Below are 22,147 nucleotides of genomic sequence, written 5' to 3'. Positions count from 1 at the left end.
TTCCTGCATTATATAGCACCATAACCAGTACTCAGTCCTTTATATACAGGACACATATGCCAGGTATTACCTGTTCACCAGCTTTCATTGAAGCGTTGCAGGTGATAAGAAACCAGTGTAATGTGATGAAACTTGAACACAACACAGTACATATAGGATCATCGTCCTCTGCCGTCCTGTTGATCAGTGGTGTGAATTGTTTTGTATGTAATGGACACAGTCTATTATAACACTCAGCATTCACACCTGTTACCTTCTGAGACGTCCAGATATCAGTTGCTTCTTCTTGTAACTTTTGAGAATCTCTTTGATTTATAAAAATTAAAAGTCTTTATTAAGATAGAATTCATAATTGCGATGTCTTGATTGAAGTCTTCATTCCCTAATCTGATACCAAATCTGGCAGTTTTTCCTAACCTATAATATCACAGCGTACCATAGCAATCAGTAATATCCATCTAATTATTATCAAAATATTAAAATAATTTATGTTTGGAATAATAAACAATAATAGATAATAATTCATTATCAATCAAGTTCTCCATATGATAGAACATTTTTATGTCATAGGTGTAATTACCTTTTCCAACCCATAGGTGTCAGTGTATTTTGAAAAAACAAGTTTTTATATCTTTATTAAACCAATAATATCAAAGAATGTATACTCCTGAACCAAAATGAATAAATATATGAATGTATGAATGAATGAATGAATGAATAAATGAATGAATGAATTGTTGTGTTTACTCAGAAAATGTAAACATTTTTTTCCTTAGCAATATATATTTAATGAAGCAATACTCTTGTATTAGACATTACTTTATTAAATATTAATGTGTTTTCTCAATTGAGATATTGAACTCAAATAAAATCAAATGAGAATTAAAAAATGAAAAAATAGAAAAATAAGAAGTATAAAGTAAGAATAAAATTTTTAAAATAAAAATTAAAATTAAGAGTAAAAATAAGAATAAAAATAAAAATAAGGCCTTTAAATTTTAATGACAAAAGCAGAGTAATTATATTCTCCATAAAAAATACCCTTATATCTCCATTATCTGGATGATTTCATATTTGTCATAACCTTGTACCACCAAAAAAATATTAAATTATGCAACTTTGCATGTAATACCCTTCTTAATTATACCATAGTACCTTATTATTATTTCTTCTTTATTAAAATGTGTGGAAAATAAGTATTGATCAAAAGTGATTATGTAATCAGGATCAAAAACACATTTTCCCCCTTAATACCAAAAATATTATTTTATAAAATTTATGTATATATCAGAACCAATTAAAAATAATTATTTTTCTAGAAATATTGTGCATAAATTTCATATCGATGAGTAGCATAGATTTGACTAAAGAGAGGTGTGTACCTATTTAGGTAACCATTAAAAATAATATTATACTTATTCAAGAATATTATCACGTGGAAAATTATTCTAAATATAAATTTGCTTTGTAAACCATTTTGATGTGTGGTTGCCCTTATCCACTATTAGTTAAACCAAGAAATAATAATTATTAAAGAAATATAGAAATATATATATGTAGATAATACCTAATTATGTATTATAATTTCCTCAGAATTAAATATATTTTTGTACCTTCACATAAAGAAACATTTTTTTTTTTTCAAACATACAAACATACGAGGCCTCTGTCACATCAATCACACTTAGCAGCTGCTGATTTACTCATCTGTCACCTTCACTCTGACATTCACAGATCTGTTCAACTCAAACATTCCACATATGAAGTTTTAGATATATACATATATATATTTAACCCAAAATTGTTGTATCCCAATTTATTAATGCGCATTGCCATATCAATTTAATATCTTTATATTTCTTTGAATATTCCCCAAGTACATATTATATAATATGAGAGTAAGTCACTGGAATTTCAGACACTTGAAAAAACTCTTGTCTTAGATTCTTTATTCACTGGCTGCCCGGTCTTAAGTTACATCAGTTGAAAATAGAATGAATGGGATCCTATACTATTAGCTCAAAGTTCAAAGGCCGCAGCTGTCACACGTCATGCTGTAAAGCTACTTTAATTTGCACGAACACTTCATGCACAGAAAATATTAGCAATACAAAAGAATTAATAAGTATTACATATATATTATAGTTCAACTAGATATATTGTTATTATTTTAAAATGTTATACACATAAAATCATGCAATTTTTTCACTTCCTGTGTGAATAAAGAAATAAATCCATTTTAGAGTTCTTTGATCAAATCCTGCTTTGGAATGAAAACTCTCAGGTAATATAAGAAAATAAAATTAAATATCAAATTCATACAGAAACAGAATTATTTAAATATCTTATACATATATTGGTTGGTTCTAATGTAATTCAAAATATTGCTACTTAAATTTATATATATGAAGTTCTAATTTATTAATTAATATATATATATATTTTATAAACGTATATATAAATACAATTATACGCAATCTCTACTTAGACTAGTGTATATATATATATATATATATATATATATATATATGAACTATTAGAAACTATGTAACTACAATTTTACTGTATAAGATTATAAATAAATATTGAGACATTGCATTACATTTTGATACAACATTATAATTACAGTTTTTCCTTAGCCACTCCCTAAACCAAATCTTCTGTCTCTCTCAAATATCTCCAGGAACGCCCTATTTAGGAAAGACATTTTTCTATCCTTCAAAACCTCAGAGAACTGCCTGTTCTTCTGTCCACATTCCATGACGTCACTGTGAGTTGGTCGTCTCACCTGTCTCTGTCCATCAGTTTCAGCCATTTTCCTTTTTAGAGAATCACAGTTCTGACTGAGAATTAACTCATTCTGTGGAGAGATAGATCTTTGCACTGGCTGATATGGCTTATAACATATATGAAATCTTCTGCGTATTTGATAGAGTTCACTATAGGGATGACTCAGTCTAGAAGAGTTTGATATTGGCTTGTGGTAAGATTTTACCTTTCCTGGTTTTATAAATTTAGCTTGATTTATTTTCTTTTCACGATTCTCATGTTTTCTAACAAAATCCAGCATCTGCGCACATTCAAATAATGAATTTTTTTGTGATGCCATAATTTGGGAAACTGAATTTAGGAATTTGAATTTTTGTACAAAAGTTGTTATCATATGTTGTACTTTTCCATTTTTGATGAGAGCTTTGTACAACCGTTCAAATATGGACATGAATGTATATGTACATTCCTTCCTACCAATCCTTAGTTTCTGCAGATCTTCTATGTTGGGAAAATCCTTTGTGACACAATAAATCAAATATCTTAATTTGTCCAAATCATTTTCCCATCCATTAGGAGAGTCATTTTCACAGGGCATTAAATGTAAACGTCTGGACAATGTCACAGGAATCCATATTTTAAATAATTGATTCCTCTCCTCATTGGATAAATCAAACTTATCAGAGAAGCTCTCAAATGTCTCTGAATTTCTACAGGCATGGATTTTGACATCATATTTTGGCATGATTTTGTATAATTTCAGCAAATTTTTCCTCATTTTAATTTGGAGTTGAGCCTGGGTAATTCCAGAATTCTCTGATATTTTTAGTGGCTCTTGTATGTCCGTTCCTCCTACGTCACTCACGTCTCCTCCCACATCACCTAGTATGTCGGTTTCTCGTATGTCAGTCATGTCTCCTCCCATGTCAGGTTTCTGTATGTCCGTCTCTTGGTCAGACCCAAGGTCACCTTCAGTTACAGACACGTGTCTTACTTCTTGTTCATTTTCCACATTACAGTCAGAATCAGTATCACCGTCTGACACTTCTACACTATTTTCCTGCTTAGAAATCTCTAACACAAGACTATGAAAAAAATCTACCAAATGTAGAATATTTCTCAATTTCTGTTTGTCTCTATTTACCAATTTAGAAGTTAACTGTAAATTCTGCAATTCACATTCTTTGTATAAACTGAGCCACAAAACTTCTATGTCATCTCCTACATTAACTTTGAAATTAATATTACTTTGTTTAGCAAAAGAAGAAATTATATCCATATTTTGCTTACCTTAAGATTCCTTGGCTTCTCTTTATCAGCACGTCCTGTCTTCAGTTCGTCTGATTCTTTTCCTGTGTGATTCTGTTCCTTGTTAGTACCTCTGCTTCCTGTCTTTCCTCAGTCTGTAGGTCCTTTCTGCTTCTCGTGACAAACTAGTGAATTTACTGACACGTGAATGTAACGGGTCCGGGAGGCGGACTGTAACGGGTCCGGGAGGCGGAACCTCTGAGCTACTATACAAGGGGGCGGCCCTTGTAAGGGAGCGGGTGGCAGTCTCTGGGTGAACGGACAGGGAGTTACGGCAAGTGATCAGGGCAGTCTCTGGGTAAGGGGTAGGTACGACCTGTGATGGCAGAGCCTCCGGGTAGGCTAGCAGGCAGGTGGTAGATGTGTGCTCCCAGGTGAGCAAGCGAGAGTCTCTGGAATAGCAGGTGGTCACGGCACGTGACGGCGGAACCTCCGGGCTGGCAGGCAGGTAGGTAACGGAGAAGCGCTCCCAGGTGAGCGGGCAAGAGTCTCTGGAATAGCTGATGGTCACCGCACGTGACAACGGGACCTCCGGGCTGGCAAGCAGGCAGGTAACGGAGATGCGCTCCCAGGTGAGCGGGCAAGAGTCTGGAGTAGCTGGTGGTCACAGCACGTGACAACGGAGCCTCCGGGCTGGCAAGCAGGCAGATAACGGAGAAGCGCTCCCAGGTGAGCGGGCAAGCTGGTCCATAGACAGACTGACCGGAGTAGTAAGGCAGACCGTCGGACCTCAGGCAAGCAGGCAGGTAGCTGATATGCGCTCCCAGGTGAGCGGGCAGGCTGGTCCTTTAGACAGACTGACAGGAGTAGTAAGGCAGACCGTCGGACCTCAGACTGGCAGACAGGTAACAAGTATTCAGGCAGGAATCAGGCAGGTAACTGGCAGGTACTGGCAGGTAACTAGCAGGAAACTGGCAGGAAACTGGCAGGTAACTGGCAACGGGACCTGAGGGCTGAAGCACAGGTGAGACACAGGTGCAAACAACATTGCTCGGGCACCTCCATTTTGGAGGAGGTGCCTTATATATGATGAAGTCCTCCGGCCATTGGCCGGGGACTCTTTAGGGCGGCGCGCGCGGCCCCTTTAAGAGGAGGGGAGCGCGCGCGCGCGCGCCCTAAGCACAGGGGCCGGGAAGGAGCGCGCGCTGAGAGCAGAGCAGGAGGAGGACGCCGGGACGGAGCGCGCGCTGACAGCAGAGCGGGGGGAGGAAGCCGGGCACGGAGCAGAGCGGTGAGAGGAGCAGCGTCCCTGCCTAGCAGAGGGCAGGGACGCCGGCACTACAGTACCCCCCCCTTTAGGCCCCCCCTTTTTTAGGCCAGACAGAAATTTAGCTAGGATGAGAGGGGCATGGATGTTCTCCCGGGGCTCCCACGTTCTCTCCTCAGGACCAAACCCCTTCCAATCTACCAGGAAAAAGGTCTTTCCTCTTACCCTTTTGGTGGCAAGAATGTTCTCTACCTCAAACTCGTCCTCAGCAGAAACCGGAGCAGGAGGCGTACCTGTAGACTTGGAAAAAGAGTTAAGTACCACAGGTTTGAGGAGAGACACATGGAAGGAGTTAGGGATCCGTAAGTTGGCCGGGAGTTTCAATTTATAGGCCACCGGGTTGATCTGACTGATGACCTCCAGTGGGCCGATGAACCGAGGCCCTAACTTATAGGAAGGGATCTTGAGCCGGACATATTTGGACGAGAGCCAGACTTTATCCCCAGGGCGGAATTGAGGAGGGTCCAGACGTTTTTTGTCAGCGTGTCTTTTCATACGCTCGGATGACAGAAGGAGTGCGGACCGGGTACTCTCCCATATGGAGGAAAATTTGTTAACAAGAGATTCCGCAGCCGGATTGTCCGCCGAGGTGGAGACGGGAAACGGGATCCGAGGATGCTGACCGTAGACTACAAAAAACGGGGATTTGGAGGAAGACTCGCTCTCGTGATTGTTGTACGAGAATTCGGCCCATGGCAGGAGATCCACCCAGTCAGAATGGTGGGCATTAACGAAGTGCCGAAGGTAACTGGTCAGGTTCTGATTGATCCGCTCCACTTGACCATTAGACTGTGGGTGGTAAGCGGAGGAGAAGTCCAGGGTGACGTCCAGCAATTTACAAGTGGCTCTCCAGAAACGGGAAGTGAACTGTACCCCACGATCCGACACGATGTGACGGGGCAGGCCATGAAGACGGAAGATGTGGCGGATAAAGTCTTTAGCCAGCTCGGGTGCAGACGGAAGACCTGGCAGTGGAATGAAGTGAGCCATCTTGGAGAAGCGGTCAGCGACCACCCAAATGACCGTACAACCGGCAGAGACGGGCAGATCAGTAATGAAGTCCATCGCTATATGCTGCCAGGGGGCAGCAGGTACTGGCAGAGGTAGGAGGCGGCCGGCCGGCAGGTGTCTCGGAACTTTGTTGCGGGCGCAGGACACACAGGCAGAAACAAAGTCTATTACATCCTTGTGCAGGTTAGGCCACCAGTAGTGCCGGGTAATAAGCTGGAGGGTCTTTTTCTGACCGGCGTGGCCAGCTAGTTTAGACGAATGACCCCAGTGTAGAATCTTCTCCCGATCAGGTACTGGTACGAACGTCTTACCAGGAGGAAGACGATTTAGACTCACGGGAGCCACCTGCATTACTCTGGCGGGATCGATGATATGTTTCGGATCCTCCTCGAGATCAGACACCAGAAAGGATCGAGACAAGGCATCCGCCTTGACGTTTTTGTCAGCCGGGCGAAAATGAAGGACAAAATCAAAACGAGCAAAAAACAAGGACCACCGGGCTTGGCGCGGGTTAAGTCTCTGGGCATGCTGGAGGTAAGCCAAGTTCTTGTGGTCAGTGTAAATTATTACCGGGTGAAGAGCCCCCTCGAGCAGGTAACGCCACTCCTCCAATGCCAGTTTGATGGCCAATAACTCTCGGTCTCCTATGGAATAGTTGCGCTCAGAGGAGGAGAAGAGTTTAGAGAAGAAGCCACAAGTTACCATCCTCCCGGAAGATGATTTTTGAGTAAGTACCGCTCCGGCTCCAGAGGAGGAGGCGTCAACTTCCAGGAAGAACTGCTTGTTGCCATCTGGGCGATGCAGCACCGGGGCGGAAGAGAAGGCCTGTTTAAGGGAAAGAAAGGCCTCCTCTGCTTCGGGTGGCCACTCTTTGGGATTAGTACCTTTACGGGTGAGCGCAGAAATTGGGGCCGTCCGGGAAGAGAAGTGTGGTATGAAGAGGCGGTAGTAGTTGGCGAAGCCCAGGAAACGCTGAATGGCCTTCAACCCCTCCGGTCGGGGCCATTTCTCGATGGCAGACAGTTTCTCAGGATCCATTTGAAGGCCGGTCTGAGAGATAATGTAGCCCAGAAACGGAAGCGAGGTCTGCTCAAAGAGGCACTTCTCAAATTTAGCGTAGAGATGGTTCTGCCTTAGCCTGAGCAGGACCTGACGAACGTCCCTCCGGTGAGTCTGGAGATCCGGAGAGAAGACCAAGATGTCGTCCAGGTACACCACTACGCAGGAGTAGAGAAGGTCCCGGAAGATGTCATTGACCAACTCTTGAAAGACGGCAGGAGCGTTACAGAGACCAAAGGGCATTACCAGGTATTCATAGTGGCCGTCCCGGGTGTTGAATGCCGTCTTCCATTCATCCCCCTGACGAATACGAACCAGGTTGTACGCCCCACGAAGGTCCAGTTTGGTGAAGATCCTAGCCCCCCTCAGACGATCAAATAATTCTGGAATGAGCGGAAGGGGGTACTTATTCTTCACCGTGATCTGGTTTAGGCCTCTATAGTCTATACAGGGACGGAGAGAGCCGTCCTTCTTTTTGACGAAAAAGAAGCCTGCTCCCGCCGGGGAGGTAGATTTCCGGATGAATCCTCTGGCCAGATTCTCCTCAATATATTCGGACATTGACCGGGTCTCAGCAGCGGATAAAGGATAGATACGCCCACGGGGAGGAGTAGTACCGGGTAGCAGATCGATGGGACAGTCGTATGGTCTATGTGGTGGTAATGTCTCTGCCTCCTTTTTATTAAAGACATCTGCATAAGACCAATAAGGAATCGGAAGTCCAGGTAGATTAGCTGGGGTAGGAGAGGGACGGACGGGATGGACGGGAACCAGGCAGGTTTTATGACAGTCTTGTCCCCAGCGAAGGACCTCTCCGGTTTGCCAGTCTAGCACGGGTGCATGTCTCTGGAGCCAGGGCAGACCTAGCAAGAGGGCGTGAGAGAGTCCAGGCAGAACATGAAAGGAGATACTTTCAGAATGCAGCATTCCCACCTGCAGGGTAATGGATTCGGTGATGAGTTGAATGGGGCGAGGTAAGAGGCCCCCATCCACGGCAGCGACAGACAAGGGTACAGCCAGAGGTTTGGTGGGGATGCGGTATTTCTCAACCAGGGACTGTGAAATAAGGTTCCCGGCTGCTCCAGAGTCAAGCTGGGCTAGTTCGAAATAACGGTTCTCCCCGTAGATGATCGAAACTGACAACAGCAGGGATGGAGAGGATTTATTCTTGTCTAGGTGGACCTCTCTGAGCGAACCTAGACACAGGCGTTTCCCGAACTCTCCGGGCAGGCACGGATCCGGTGCTCCTTACTGCCACAGTAGAAGCAGCTCCCCTCGGCACGGCGTGAGTCCTGACGGGTTTTGACCATCTTGGTCTGATCGACCTGCATAGGCTCAGGAGAGTGTACCTGGGGAGAGATGGAGGGAATGACGGGTTTCTGGAAAGTAGGAGCTAAACGTGGAATCCTTCTCTCACGGGTGACCTCTTTGGCACGCTCCTGAAACCGTAGGTCAATTCGGGTGGCAAGAGTTATTAAGTCATCGAGAGTGGTAGGAATGTCCCGACCGGCAAGTTCATCTTTAATACGGCTGGACAGACCCTCCCAGAAGACGGAAACCAGAGCGTCGTTATCCCAGGCCAGCTCCGAGGCAAGGGTACGGAACCGTATGGCATATTGGCCCACGGTGAGACTCCCCTGACGGAGGCGTAGCAACGATGATGCAGATGAGGTCTTCCGTCCGGGTTCGTCGAAGACTTTCCGGAAAGCCGTGAGAAAAGCAGGCAAGTTGGACACCAGGGGGTCTCCTCTCTCCCATAGAGGATTCAGCCAGGCCAGGGCCTCCCCGGTGAGATGGGACATGATGAAGGCAATTTTGGCCCGGTCGGAGTTAAACTGGTAGGACAAAAGTTCAAAATGCAGGGTGCACTGATTCAAGAAGCCCCGAGCCTGGACGGGGTCGCCTCCGAAGCGAGGAGGTGCAGAAAGCCGGGGTCCGGGGTAGGATACCATAGTATTAGTGAGCAGCGGAGCCGCCGGATTGCAAGATATGGCACTGGCGGAGGTTGTTGGTGGATCAGACAGAGTGTTCAGGCGAGTATTAACATTCCGCAGGTGACCCAGGATGGCCTCCTGTTGGGACCTCTGACGGGACAGTTCAAGACCGAGGTCCGAGAGCGAGGGAGCTTGGGTGCCACCGGGTTCCATTGCCCGAGCAAACTGTAACGGGTCCGGGAGGCGGACTGTAACGGGTCCGGGAGGCGGAACCTCTGAGCTACTATACAAGGGGGCGGCCCTTGTAAGGGAGCGGGTGGCAGTCTCTGGGTGAACGGACAGGGAGTTACGGCAAGTGATCAGGGCAGTCTCTGGGTAAGGGGTAGGTACGACCTGTGATGGCAGAGCCTCCGGGTAGGCTAGCAGGCAGGTGGTAGATGTGTGCTCCCAGGTGAGCAAGCGAGAGTCTCTGGAATAGCAGGTGGTCACGGCACGTGACGGCGGAACCTCCGGGCTGGCAGGCAGGTAGGTAACGGAGAAGCGCTCCCAGGTGAGCGGGCAAGAGTCTCTGGAATAGCTGATGGTCACCGCACGTGACAACGGGACCTCCGGGCTGGCAAGCAGGCAGGTAACGGAGATGCGCTCCCAGGTGAGCGGGCAAGAGTCTGGAGTAGCTGGTGGTCACAGCACGTGACAACGGAGCCTCCGGGCTGGCAAGCAGGCAGATAACGGAGAAGCGCTCCCAGGTGAGCGGGCAAGCTGGTCCATAGACAGACTGACCGGAGTAGTAAGGCAGACCGTCGGACCTCAGGCAAGCAGGCAGGTAGCTGATATGCGCTCCCAGGTGAGCGGGCAGGCTGGTCCTTTAGACAGACTGACAGGAGTAGTAAGGCAGACCGTCGGACCTCAGACTGGCAGACAGGTAACAAGTATTCAGGCAGGAATCAGGCAGGTAACTGGCAGGTACTGGCAGGTAACTAGCAGGAAACTGGCAGGAAACTGGCAGGTAACTGGCAACGGGACCTGAGGGCTGAAGCACAGGTGAGACACAGGTGCAAACAACATTGCTCGAGCACCTCCATTTTGGAGGAGGTGCCTTATATATGATGAAGTCCTCCGGCCATTGGCCGGGGACTCTTTAGGGCGGCGCGCGCGGCCCCTTTAAGAGGAGGGGAGCGCGCGCGCGCGCGCCCTAAGCGCAGGGGCCGGGAAGGAGCGCGCGCTGAGAGCAGGGCAGGAGGAGGACGCCGGGACGGAGCGCGCGCTGACAGCAGAGCGGGGGGAGGAAGCCGGGCACGGAGCAGAGCGGTGAGAGGAGCAGCGTCCCTGCCTAGCAGAGGGCAGGGACGCCGGCACTACAGTGAACAACAGCTGTTCAGCTCGTCAGGACTCCCCCTTTGTTCACGGAAGAAATTCACTTACTTAATTTAAAAAACAAAAAAACAGGACAGGCTGGCTCACCATTGTAAAATAATACTCTTCCTGTATTATTTTTTTCTACTGAGGACTTCTCAAAGTATCAATATCACGATATTCTTATAAAAAATTTATCTATTTATTCTTGGATTGTCCATTAAAAAGAATCAGATTGCAGCAGGTACATACAATAATTAGTTATAAAGTAATTGTCCATTTGTCCATAATTAGCTTAATTGTTGAGATTCACCCATCTTTCCTTGGATCCTGGCTGGTAAATCATGTCTTTGTCCAGCATGTGTCCAGGCCTACATGTCATCTGCTTCTCAGCATGAAGATTCTGTGTCTTGTGGGGTGGGCAGAGCAAGAGAGCCCCCCATTCTGTACCATGGGCTTTTATAGCTAGTCGTATGGACACCTGCTCTACATATGGTAGTGAACCAAAAATACACACACAAATAGCGCATGTCAACTAGACACGATGGCTGAGGCATAGAACTCAGAAAAATGATTATCGATTAACATTCCAAATGAATTTCCATAATTAACCATTTAACAGAGACCGCCTGGGAATGCCAGGTGCTATAGGCTTTTGCTTTTTCCTTCCTTCCACCAGCAGGGGGCACTCTCTTCTATGCCTTTTTTCCATTCCCTTTCACAAGTGCACACATTCATTCTCTTTTCGTTTTTTCATTTGCTTTCCCTCTTGCGCTATTTCATCTCTGCAAAATACCAGCATCCTTCTGATCACCGTGGGCCTCCAGCATTGTTGCTTATTTACTTTTAATACTAGGCTCCTTTTCACCAGGACCAGCGTCTCCCGGGTGGCTGGAGGCAACCACCGGTAACCCCAAGAAGAAGACCTTTGCAGGCAACACGACCCTCCCCCCTGAAGAGCAGCTCAAAGTCACTGGCAACCATCTCACCCTCTTCCTTCATTCACCCCTGGACGTCTCGCTCCGCCCCCAAGTTACGGGTCCAGCTTGCTCTTTCTGTCACATTACCGCGATGAAGGGTTTAGCCTGCAGGAGACCCCGCTCCGAGACATTTTTGAAGACACCTGATGCGGCGGGTGAATCACTGCTAAACAAACCACACCTGTAGGGACGGCACAGCCTTTGCATGGACCCTTCGGAGCCCGCCCCGTCACGGCCAGATTGCTCGCCACCAGGCGATCCTGAGAAAGGCTGGCCGGGCGATGGATCAAGGAGCGTCTACTGGCCATATCGCATTGGATACGCACGATCTCGTCTGATTTTGGAAGCAAAGCAGGGCTGGGCTCGGACAGTACTTGGATGGGATACCTCCTGGGAACACCGGGTGCTGTAGACCATTTTGATGACGTTTTGCCCTACTGCCCAGCTTGGCTAGCATGGTACGGCGCCTTGCCGGACACCGACCTTAAGTAACTTAGATGATGGAAGCCCCAAGGCCTCTGAGCCAGTTGGCAGCTAAGTACGCTACCCCGCAGCCTTCACGCAGGCCTGACACCGAGCTCCTTTCCACGGCTAGGAGTGCTTATTGACTCCGCAGCTCGCCGTGTGGAAATGATGGCGTTAAAAGCACCCGGGGCCGTGAAGGGGCCAGGCTTTCAGCAGGTGCCCAGGGAAGGTTTTGGATGCCGGCCGCCTAGCGAGGGCCAGCAGAAGTAACATGTCTCTCTGCAAAGAAGCTTGTGTAACCAAGCCAGACGGCTGACAAAGAGCTAACCTCAGTGCAAGGAAGGCAAGGAAGGTGCGGAAGGAATTGGGGAGGGGGGGGTGATTCCTGCTAGGGCCCTGAAATCATAAAACAGGCAGAAGACGCATGGTGACGGAGAGTTTGTAGGGGCAGATAGGGGGTGTTGTCACGTGCGAGCACGTGTGCATGCTGGCTTGTGTGTAAGAGTGCGCTTCCTAGGTGTGGCGCGCTGCAGACAGTCAAAGGGATTGTTCCCTTTCATTAAAAGTTAATCTCTGGCTGCAGGCTATTAGAAAGCAACTAACCGCGCTCTACGCACCCTACCCGGGTCTACCGGTGAGTCTCGCCTCTGCTCCCGGCCTGTGGCATTGGCCGTGAAGCCGACGTTCCGTCGACAGTGCTGCCTCCGTTCAGTGAGCTCAGCGGCTCTGAGTGGGGCCTTCTGTCTACAAGACCTTTTAAGGAAGCCAGCAAAAAAATTGAAGAGAAGGGAAAGCACAAAAGGACCTGGTCTTGCTGAGCACTGGAAAGGGCAGCCGGCAGCCAGACGTCAAAGTAGAAAAGCAGCAAGTGAGAGGCTTGTCTCTGCCTACGGCCACACCACCCTGAACACGCCTGATCTCATCTGATCATGGAAGCTAAGCAGGGTTGGGCCTGGTTAGTACTTGGATGGGAGACTGTAAAATAATACTCTTCCTGTATTATTTTTTTCTACTGAGGACTTCTCAAAGTATCAATATCACGATATTCTTATAAAAAAATGTATCTATTTATTCTTGGATTGTCCATTAAAAAGAATCAGATTGCAGCAGGTACATACAATAATTAGTTATAAAGTAATTGTCCATTTGTCCATAATTAGCTTATTTGTTTAATTGTTGAGATTCACCGATCTTTCCTTGGATCCTGGCTGGTAAATCATGTCTTTGTCCAGCATGTGTCCAGGCCTACATGTCATCTGCTTCTCAGCATGAAGATTCTGTGTCTTGTGGGGTGGGCAGAGCAAGAGAGCCCCCCCTTTCTGTACCATGGGCTTTTATAACCAGTCGTATGGACACCTGTTCTACATATGGTAGTGAACCAAAAATACACACACAATTAGCGCATGTCAACTAGACACGATGGCTGTGGCATAGAACTCAGAAAAATGATTATTGATTAACATTCCAAATGAATTTCCATAATTAACCATTTAACATTTCCCCCTTTTTGAGAATAAAAGGACTTTAACTGAAAAATCTCAAAAGAAGATACATTCATCAATCATTTTTTCTTTCCTTCTTCCTTGGCAATGTCATTAAATTTCCATAATAATAATAATAGTAATAATAGTATCAATATCGGATTATAGTTATATAATGATGTGAATTCATGTTATGGTAAGCCGTGACTAATATTCATTTAATATGTATAATTATACTTCCCTATATCTAAATTGAAGCAATCGCGGGTTCAATCGTCATCATCTGATGTCATCGGGTCGTCGTCTCGTCTTCTTCTTTGTTCTTTTATAACACAGTCTTTAGATGAAAACTCCTTTGAAATAAATTGCAGCATGTAGATATTGTACAGTCCATAATTGTGCTCATTATTGTTCAGTCCATAAACTGTACTCTTTATTAGAAAGATCATGTGTGTCAGTTGATAAGAAAACAAAGTCCATGGATGAAATGTAGCTTTAATATCTGTGCAGTGTCACATGGACTTATGTTGGATCGTCTTTGGAATCTTCCGTGTGTCCGCACTGGTCTCGTGTCACTTTTGGAACAGATGTGACGTCTTTGGTCAGTAAAGCAAGGGTTAACTTGCCACTTTCCTGCTTTATATAGCACCATAACCAGTACTCAGTCCTTTATATACAGGACACATATGCCAGGTATTACCTGTTCACCAGCTTTCATTGAAGCGTTGCAGGTGATAAGAAACCACTGGAACGTGATGAAACTTGAACACAACACAGTACATATAGGATCATCGTCCTCTGCCGTCCTGGTGATCAGTGGTGTGAATTGTATTGTATGTAATGGACACAGTCTATTATAACACTCAGCATTCACACCTGTTACCTTCTGAGACGTCCGGATATCAGTTGCTTCTTCTTGTAACTTTTGAGAATCTCTTTGATTTATAAAAATTAAGAGTCTTTATTAAGATAGAATTCATAATTGCGATGTCTTGATTGAAGTCTTCATTCCCTAATCTGATACCAAATCTGGCAGTTTTTCCTAACCTATAATATCACAGCGTACCATAGCAATCAGTAATATCCATCTAATTATTATCAAAATATTAAAATAAATTATGTTTGTAATAATAAACAATAATAGATAATAATTCATTATCAATCAAGTTCTCCATATGATAGAACATTTTTATGTCATAGGTGTAATTACCTTTTCCAACCCATAGGTGTCAGTGTATTTTGAAAAAACAAGTTTTTATATCTTTATTAAACCAATAATATCAAAGAATGTATACTCCTGAACCAAAATGAATAAATATATGAATGTATGAATGAATGAATGAATAAATGAATGAATGAATTGTTGTGTTTACTCAGAAAATGTAAACATTTTTTTCCTTAGCAATATATATTTAATGAAGCAACACTCTTGTATTAGACATTACTTTATTAAATATTAATGTGTTTTCTCAATTGAGATATTGAACTCAAATAAAATCAAATGAGAATTAAAAAATGAAAAAATAGAAAAATAAGAAGTATAAAGTAAGAATAAAATTTTTAAAATAAAAATTAAAATTAAGAGTAAAAATAAGAATAAAAATAAAAATAAGGCCTTTAAATTTTAATGACAAAAGCAGAGTAATTATATTCTCCATAAAAAATACCCTTATATCTCCATTATCTGGATGATTTCATATTTGTCATAACCTTGTACCACCAAAAAAATATTAAATTATGCAACTTTGCATGTAATACCCTTCTTAATTATACCATAGTACCTTATTATTATTTCTTCTTTATTAAAATGTGTGGAAAATAAGTATTGATCAAAAGTGATTATGTAATCAGGATCAAAAACACATTTTCCCCCTTAATACCAAAAATATTATTTTATAAAATTTATGTATATCTCAGAACCAAATTAAAAATAATTATTCTTCTAGAAATATTGTGCATAAATTTCATATCGAAGAGTATCATAGATTTGACTAAAGAGATGTGTGTACCTATTTAGGTAACCATTAAAAATAATATTATAGTTATTCAAGAATATTATCATGTGGAAAATTATTCTAAATATAAATTTGCTTTGTAAACCATTTTGATGTGTGGTTGCCCTTATCCACTATTAGTTAAATCAAGAAATAATAATTATTAAAGAAATATAGAAATATATATATGTAGATAATACCTAATTATGTATTATAATTTCCTCAGAATTAAATATATTTTTGTACCTTCACATAAAGAAACATTTTTTTTTTCAAACATACAAACATACGAGGCCTCTGTCACATCAATCACACTTAGCAGCTGCTGATTTACTCATCTGTCACCTTCACTCTGACATTCACAGATCTGTTCAACTCAAACATTCCACATATGAAGTTTTAGATATATATATATATATATATTTAACCCAAAATTGTTGTACCCCAATTTATTAATGCGCATTGCCATATCAATTGAATATCTTTATATTTCTTTGACTATTCCCCAAGTACATATTATATAATATGAGAGTAAGTCACTGGAATTTCAGACACTTGAAAAAACTCTTGTCTTAGATTCTTTTTTCACTGGCTGCCCGGTCTTAAGTTACATCAGTTGAAAATAGAATGAATGGGATCCTATACTATTAGCTCAAAGTTCAAAGGTCGCAGCTGTCACACGTCATGCTGTAAAGCTACTTTAATTTTCACGAACACTTCATGCACAGAAAATATTAGCAACACAAAAGAATTAATAAGTATTACATATATATTATAGTTCAACTAGATATATTGTTATTATTTTAAAATGTTATACACATAAAATCATGCAATTTTTTCACTTCCTGTGTGAATAAAGAAATAAATCCATTTTAGAGTTCTTTGATCAAATCCTGCTTTGGAATGAAAACTCTAAGGAAATATAAGAAAATAAAATTAAATATCAAATTCATACAGAAACAGAATTATTTAAATATCTTATACATATATTGGTTGGTTCTAATGTAATTCAAAATATTGCTACTTAAATTTATATATATGAAGTTCTAATTTATTAATTAATATATATATATATATCTTATAAACGTATATATAAATACAATTATACGCAATCTCTACTTAGACAAGTGTATATATATATATATATATATATATATATATGAACTGTTAGAAACTATGTAACTACAATTTTACTGTATAAGATTATAAATAAATATTGAGACATTGTATTACATTTTGATACAACATTATAATTACAGTTTTTCCTTAGCCACTCCCTAAACCAAATCTTCTGTCTCTCTCAAATATCTCCAGGAACGCCCTATTTAGGAAAGACATTTTTCTATCCTTCAAAACCTCAGAGAACTGCCTGTTCTTCTGTCCACATTCCATGACGTCACTGTGAGTTGGTCATCTCACCTGTCTCTGTCCATCAGTTTCAGCCATTTTCCTTTTTAGAGAATCACAGTTCTGACTGAGAATTAACTCATTCTGTGGAGAGATGGATCTTTGCACTGGCTGATATGGCTTATAACATATATGTAATCTTCTGCGTATTTGATAGAGTTCACTATGGGGATGACTCAGTCTAGGAGAGTTTGATATTGGCTTTTGGTAAGATTTTACCTTTCCTGGTTTTATAAATTTAGCTTGATTTATTTTCTTTTCACGATTCTCATGTTTTCTAACAAAATCCAGCATCTGCGCACATTCAAATAATGAATTTTTTTGTGATGCCATAACTTGGGAAACTGAATTTAGGAATTTGAATTTTTGTACAAAAGTTGTTATCATATGTTGTACTTTTCCATTTTTGATGAGAGCTTTATACAACCGTTCAAATATGGACATGAATGTATATGTACATTCCTTCCTACCAATCCTTAGTTTCTGCAGATCTTCTATGTTGGGAAAATCCTTTGTGACACAATAAAACAAATATCTTAATCTGTCCGAATCATTTTCCCATCCATTAGGAGAGTCATTTTCACAGGGCATTAAATGTAAACGTCTGGACAATGTCACAGGAATCCATATTTTAAATAATTGATTCCTCTCCTCATTGGATAAATCAAACTTATCAGAGAAGCTCTCAAATGTCTCTGAATTTCTACAGGCATGGATTTTGACATCATATTTTGGCATGATTTTGTATAATTTCAGCAAATTTTTCCTCATTTTAATTTGGAGTTGAGCCTGGGTAATTCCAGAATTCTCTGATATTTTTAGTGGCTCTTGTACGTCCGTTCCTCCTACGTCACTCACGTCTCCTCCCACATCACCTAGTATGTCGGTTTCTCGTATGTCAGTCATGTCTCCTCCCATGTCAGGTTTCTGTATGTCCGTCTCTTGGTCAGACCCAAGGTCACCTTCAGTTACAGACACGTGTCTTACTTCTTGTTCATTTTCCACATTACAGTCTGAATCAGTATCACCGTCTGACACTTCTACACTATTTTCCTGCTTAGAAATCTCTAACACAAGACTATGAAAAAAATCTACCAAATGTAGAATATTTCTCAATTTCTGTTTGTCTCTATTTACCAATTTAGAAGTTAACTGTAAATTCTGCAATTCACATTCTTTGTATAAACTGAGCCACAAAACTTCTATGTCATCTCCTACATTAACTTTGAAATTAATATTACTTTGTTTAGCAAAAGAAGAAATTATATCCATATTTTGCTTACCTTAAGATTCCTTGGCTTCTCTTTATCAGCACGTCCTGTCTTCAGTTCGTCTGATTCTTTTCCTGTGTGATTCTGTTCCTTGTTAGTACCTCTGCTTTCTGTCTTTCCTCAGTCTGTAGGTCCTTTCTGCTTCTCGTGACAAACTAGTGAATTTACTGACACGTGAACAACAGCTGTTCAGCTCGTCAGGACTCCCCCCTTGTTCACGGAAGAAATTCACTTACTTAATTTAAAAAACAAAAAAACAGGACTGGCTGGCTCACCATTGTAAAATAATACTCTTCCTGTATTATTTTTTTCTACTGAGGACTTCTCAAAGTATCAATATCACGATATTCTTATAAAAAATGTATCTATTTATTCTTGGATTGTCCATTAAAAAGAATCAGATTGCAGCAGGTACATACAATAATTAGTTATAAAGTAATTGTCCATTTGTCCATAATTAGCTTAATTGTTGAGATTCACCCATCTTTCCTTGGATCCTGGCTGGTAAATCATGTCTTTGTCCAGCATGTGTCCAGGCCTACATGTCATCTGCTTCTCAGCATGAAGATTCTGTGTCTTGTGGGGTGGGCAGAGCAAGAGAGCCCCCCCTTTCTGTACCATGGACTTTTATAGCCAGTCGTATGGACACCTGTTCTACATATGGTAGTGAACCAAAAATACACACACAAATAGCGCATGTCAACTAGACACGATGGCTGAGGCATAGAACTCAGAAAAATGATTATCGATTAACATTCCAAATGAATTTCCATAATTAACCATTTAACAGAGACCGCCTGGGAATGCCAGGTGCTGTAGGCTTTTGCTTTTTCCTTCCTTCCACCAGCAGGGGGCACTCTCTTCTATGCCTTTTTTCCATTCCCTTTCACAAGTGCACACATTCATTCTCTTTTCTTTTTTTCATTTGCTTTCTCTCTTGCGCTATTTCATCTCTGCAAAATACCAGCATCCTTCTGATCACCCTGGGCCTCCAGCATTGTTGCTTCTTTACTTTTAATACTAGGCTCCTTTTCACCAGGACCAGCGTCTCCCGGGTGGCTGGAGGCAACCACCGGTAACCCCAAGCAGAAGACCTTTGCAGGCAACATGACCCTCCCCCCTGAAGAGCAGCTCAAAGTCACTGGCAACCATCTCACCCTCTTCCTTCATTCACCCCTGGACGTCTCGCTCCGCCACCAAGTTACGGGTCCAGCTTGCTCTTTCTGTCACATTACCGCGATGAAGGGTTTAGCCTTCAGCAGCAAGTGCGAGACGTGTCTCTGCCTACGGCCACACCACCCTGAACACGCCTGGTCTCATCTCATCTCGGAAGCTAAGCAGTGTTGGGCCTGGTTAGTACTTGGATGGGAGACTGTAAAATAATACTCTTCCTGTACTATTTTTTTCTACTGAGGACTTCTCAAAGTATCAATATCACGATATTCTTATAAAAAAATGTATCTATTTATTCTTGGATTGTCATTAAAAAGAATCAGATTGCAACAGGTACATACAATAATTAGTTATAAAGTAATTGTCCATTTGTCCATAATTAGCTTAATTGTTTAATTGCTGAGATTCACCCATCTTTCCTTGGATCCTGGCTGGTAAATCATGTCTTTGTCCAGCATGTGTTCAGGCCTACATGTCATCTGCTTCTTAACATGAAGATTCTGTGTCTTGTGGGGTGGGCAGAGCAAGAGAGCCCCCCCTTTCTGTACCATGGGCTTTTATAGCCAGTCGTATGGACACCTGTTCTACATATGGTAGTGAACCAAAAATACACACACAAATAGCACATGTCAACTAGACACGATGGCTGAGGCATAGAACTCAGAAAAATGATTATCGATTAACATTCCAAATGAATTTCCATAACTAACCATTTAACATTTCCCCCTTTTTGAGAATAAAAGGACTTTAACTGAAAATTCTTAAAAGAAGATACATTCATCAATCATTTTTTCTTTCCTTCTTCCTTGGCAATATCATTAAATTTCCATAATAATAATAATAGTAATAATAGTATCAATATCGGATTATTGTTATATAATGATGTGAATTCATGTTATGGTAATCCGTGACTAATATTCATTTAATATGTATAATTATACTTCCCTATATCTAAATTGAAGCAATCGCGGGTTCAATCGTCATCATCTGATGTCATCGGGTCGTCGTCTCGTCTTCTTCTTGGTTCTTTTATAACACAGTCTTTAGATGAAAACTGTAGCGCCGGCGTCCCTGCCCTCTGCTAGGCAGGGACGCTGTTCCCCTCACCTCCCTGCTCCATGCCCGGCGTCCTCCTCCCGCTCTGCTGGCAGCGCGCGCTCCTTCCCGGCCACTGTGCTTAGGGCGCGCGCGCTCTCCCTCCCTCTTAAAGGGGCCGCGCGCGCCGTCCTAAGGAGTCCCCGGCCAATGGCCGGAGGACTTCACCATATATAAGGCACCTCCTCCAAAATGGAGGTGCCCGAGCAATGTTGTTGCACTGTTCTACTCTGCTTCAGCCCTCAGGTCCCGTTGCCAGTTACCTGCCAGTTACCTGCCTGATTCCTGCCAGAGTCCTGCCAGTTTGCTGTCTGTTTCCTGCCAGTTATTCCTGCTACCTGCTTGCTAGCCTGAGGTCCGACGGTCTGCCTTTCTACTCCTGTCAGTCTGTCTATGGACCAGCTTGCCCGCTCACCTGGGAGCGCTCCTCCGCTACCTGCCTGCTTGCCTGCCCGGAGGCTCCGCCGTCACGTGCTGTGACCACCAGCTATTCCAGAGACTCTTGCCCGCTCACCTGGGAGCGCTTCTCCGCTACCTGCCTGCTTGCCAGCCCGGATTCTCCGCCGTCACGTGCTGTGACCACCAGCTATTCCAGAGACTCTTGCCCGCTCACCTGGGAGTGCTTCTCCGCTACCTGCCTGCTTGCCAGCCCGGAGGCTCCGCCGTCACGTGCTGTGACCACCAGCTATTCCAGAGACTCTTGCCCGCTCACCTGGGAGCGCTTCTCCGCTACCTGCCTGCCTGCTTGCCTACCTGGAGGCTTCGCCGTCACGTGCTGTGACCACCTGCTATTCCAGAGACTCTTGCTTGCTCACCTGGGAGCACACATCCTCCATCTGCCTTGCTAGCCTACCTGGAGGTTCAGCCATCACAGGTCGTACCTACCCTTTACCTAGAGACTGCCCCGGTCACTTGCCGTGACCTCCAGCCCATTCACCCAGAGACTGCCCCGGTCACTTGCCGTGACCTCCAGCTCGTTCACCCAGAGACTGTCCCGGTCACTTGCCATGATCTCCAGCCCGTTCACCCAGAGACTGCCCCGGTTACTTGCCGTGACCTCCAGCCCGTTCACCCAGAGACTGCCCCGGTCACTTGCCGTGACCTCCAGCCCGTTCTTCCAGAGACTGTCCCGGTCACTTGCCGTGACCTCCTGCCCGTACACCCAGAGACTGTCCCGGTCACCTGCTGTGACTGCCTGCCTGGTCGCCACCCGCTCCCTTAGAAGGACCGCCCCCTTGTATAGTAGCTCAGAGGTTCCGCCTCCCAGACCCGTTACAGTTTGCTCGGGCCATGGAACCCGGTGGCACCCAAGCTCCCTCGCTCTCGGACCTCTGTCATGAACTGTCCCGTCAGAGGTCGCAACAGGAGTCCATCCTGGGTCACCTGCGGAATGTCATTTCTCGCCTGGATACTCTGACTGCTCCACCAGCAACCATTGCCAGTGCCATGACTCACAACCCGGCAGCTCCGCTGCCCACCAATACCATGGTATCCTACCCCGGACCCCGGCTTTCTGCACCTCCTCGCTTCGGAGGCGACTCCGCCCAGGCTCGGGGCTTCATAAATCAGTGCACCCTGCA

At 43.7% G+C, this 22,147-nt stretch overlaps 1 pseudogene; it reads left to right on the top strand.

The window, feature by feature from the left end:
- The first annotated feature begins 11,976 nt into the window (after positions 1 to 11,976).
- Positions 11,977 to 12,096, top strand: LOC141269990 (5S ribosomal RNA; annotated as a pseudogene).
- Positions 12,097 to 22,147: the final 10,051 nt, after the last annotated feature.

The sequence above is a fragment of the Phyllobates terribilis genome, unplaced genomic scaffold (genome assembly GCF_046119375.1).
Source record: "Phyllobates terribilis strain yellow unplaced genomic scaffold, ASM4611937v1 Scaffold_4__5_contigs__length_816908805, whole genome shotgun sequence".
NCBI lineage: Eukaryota > Metazoa > Chordata > Amphibia > Anura > Dendrobatidae > Phyllobates > Phyllobates terribilis.
The sequence above is the reverse complement of the archived record's forward strand: the minus strand, read 5'-3'. Positions and strand labels throughout refer to the sequence as shown.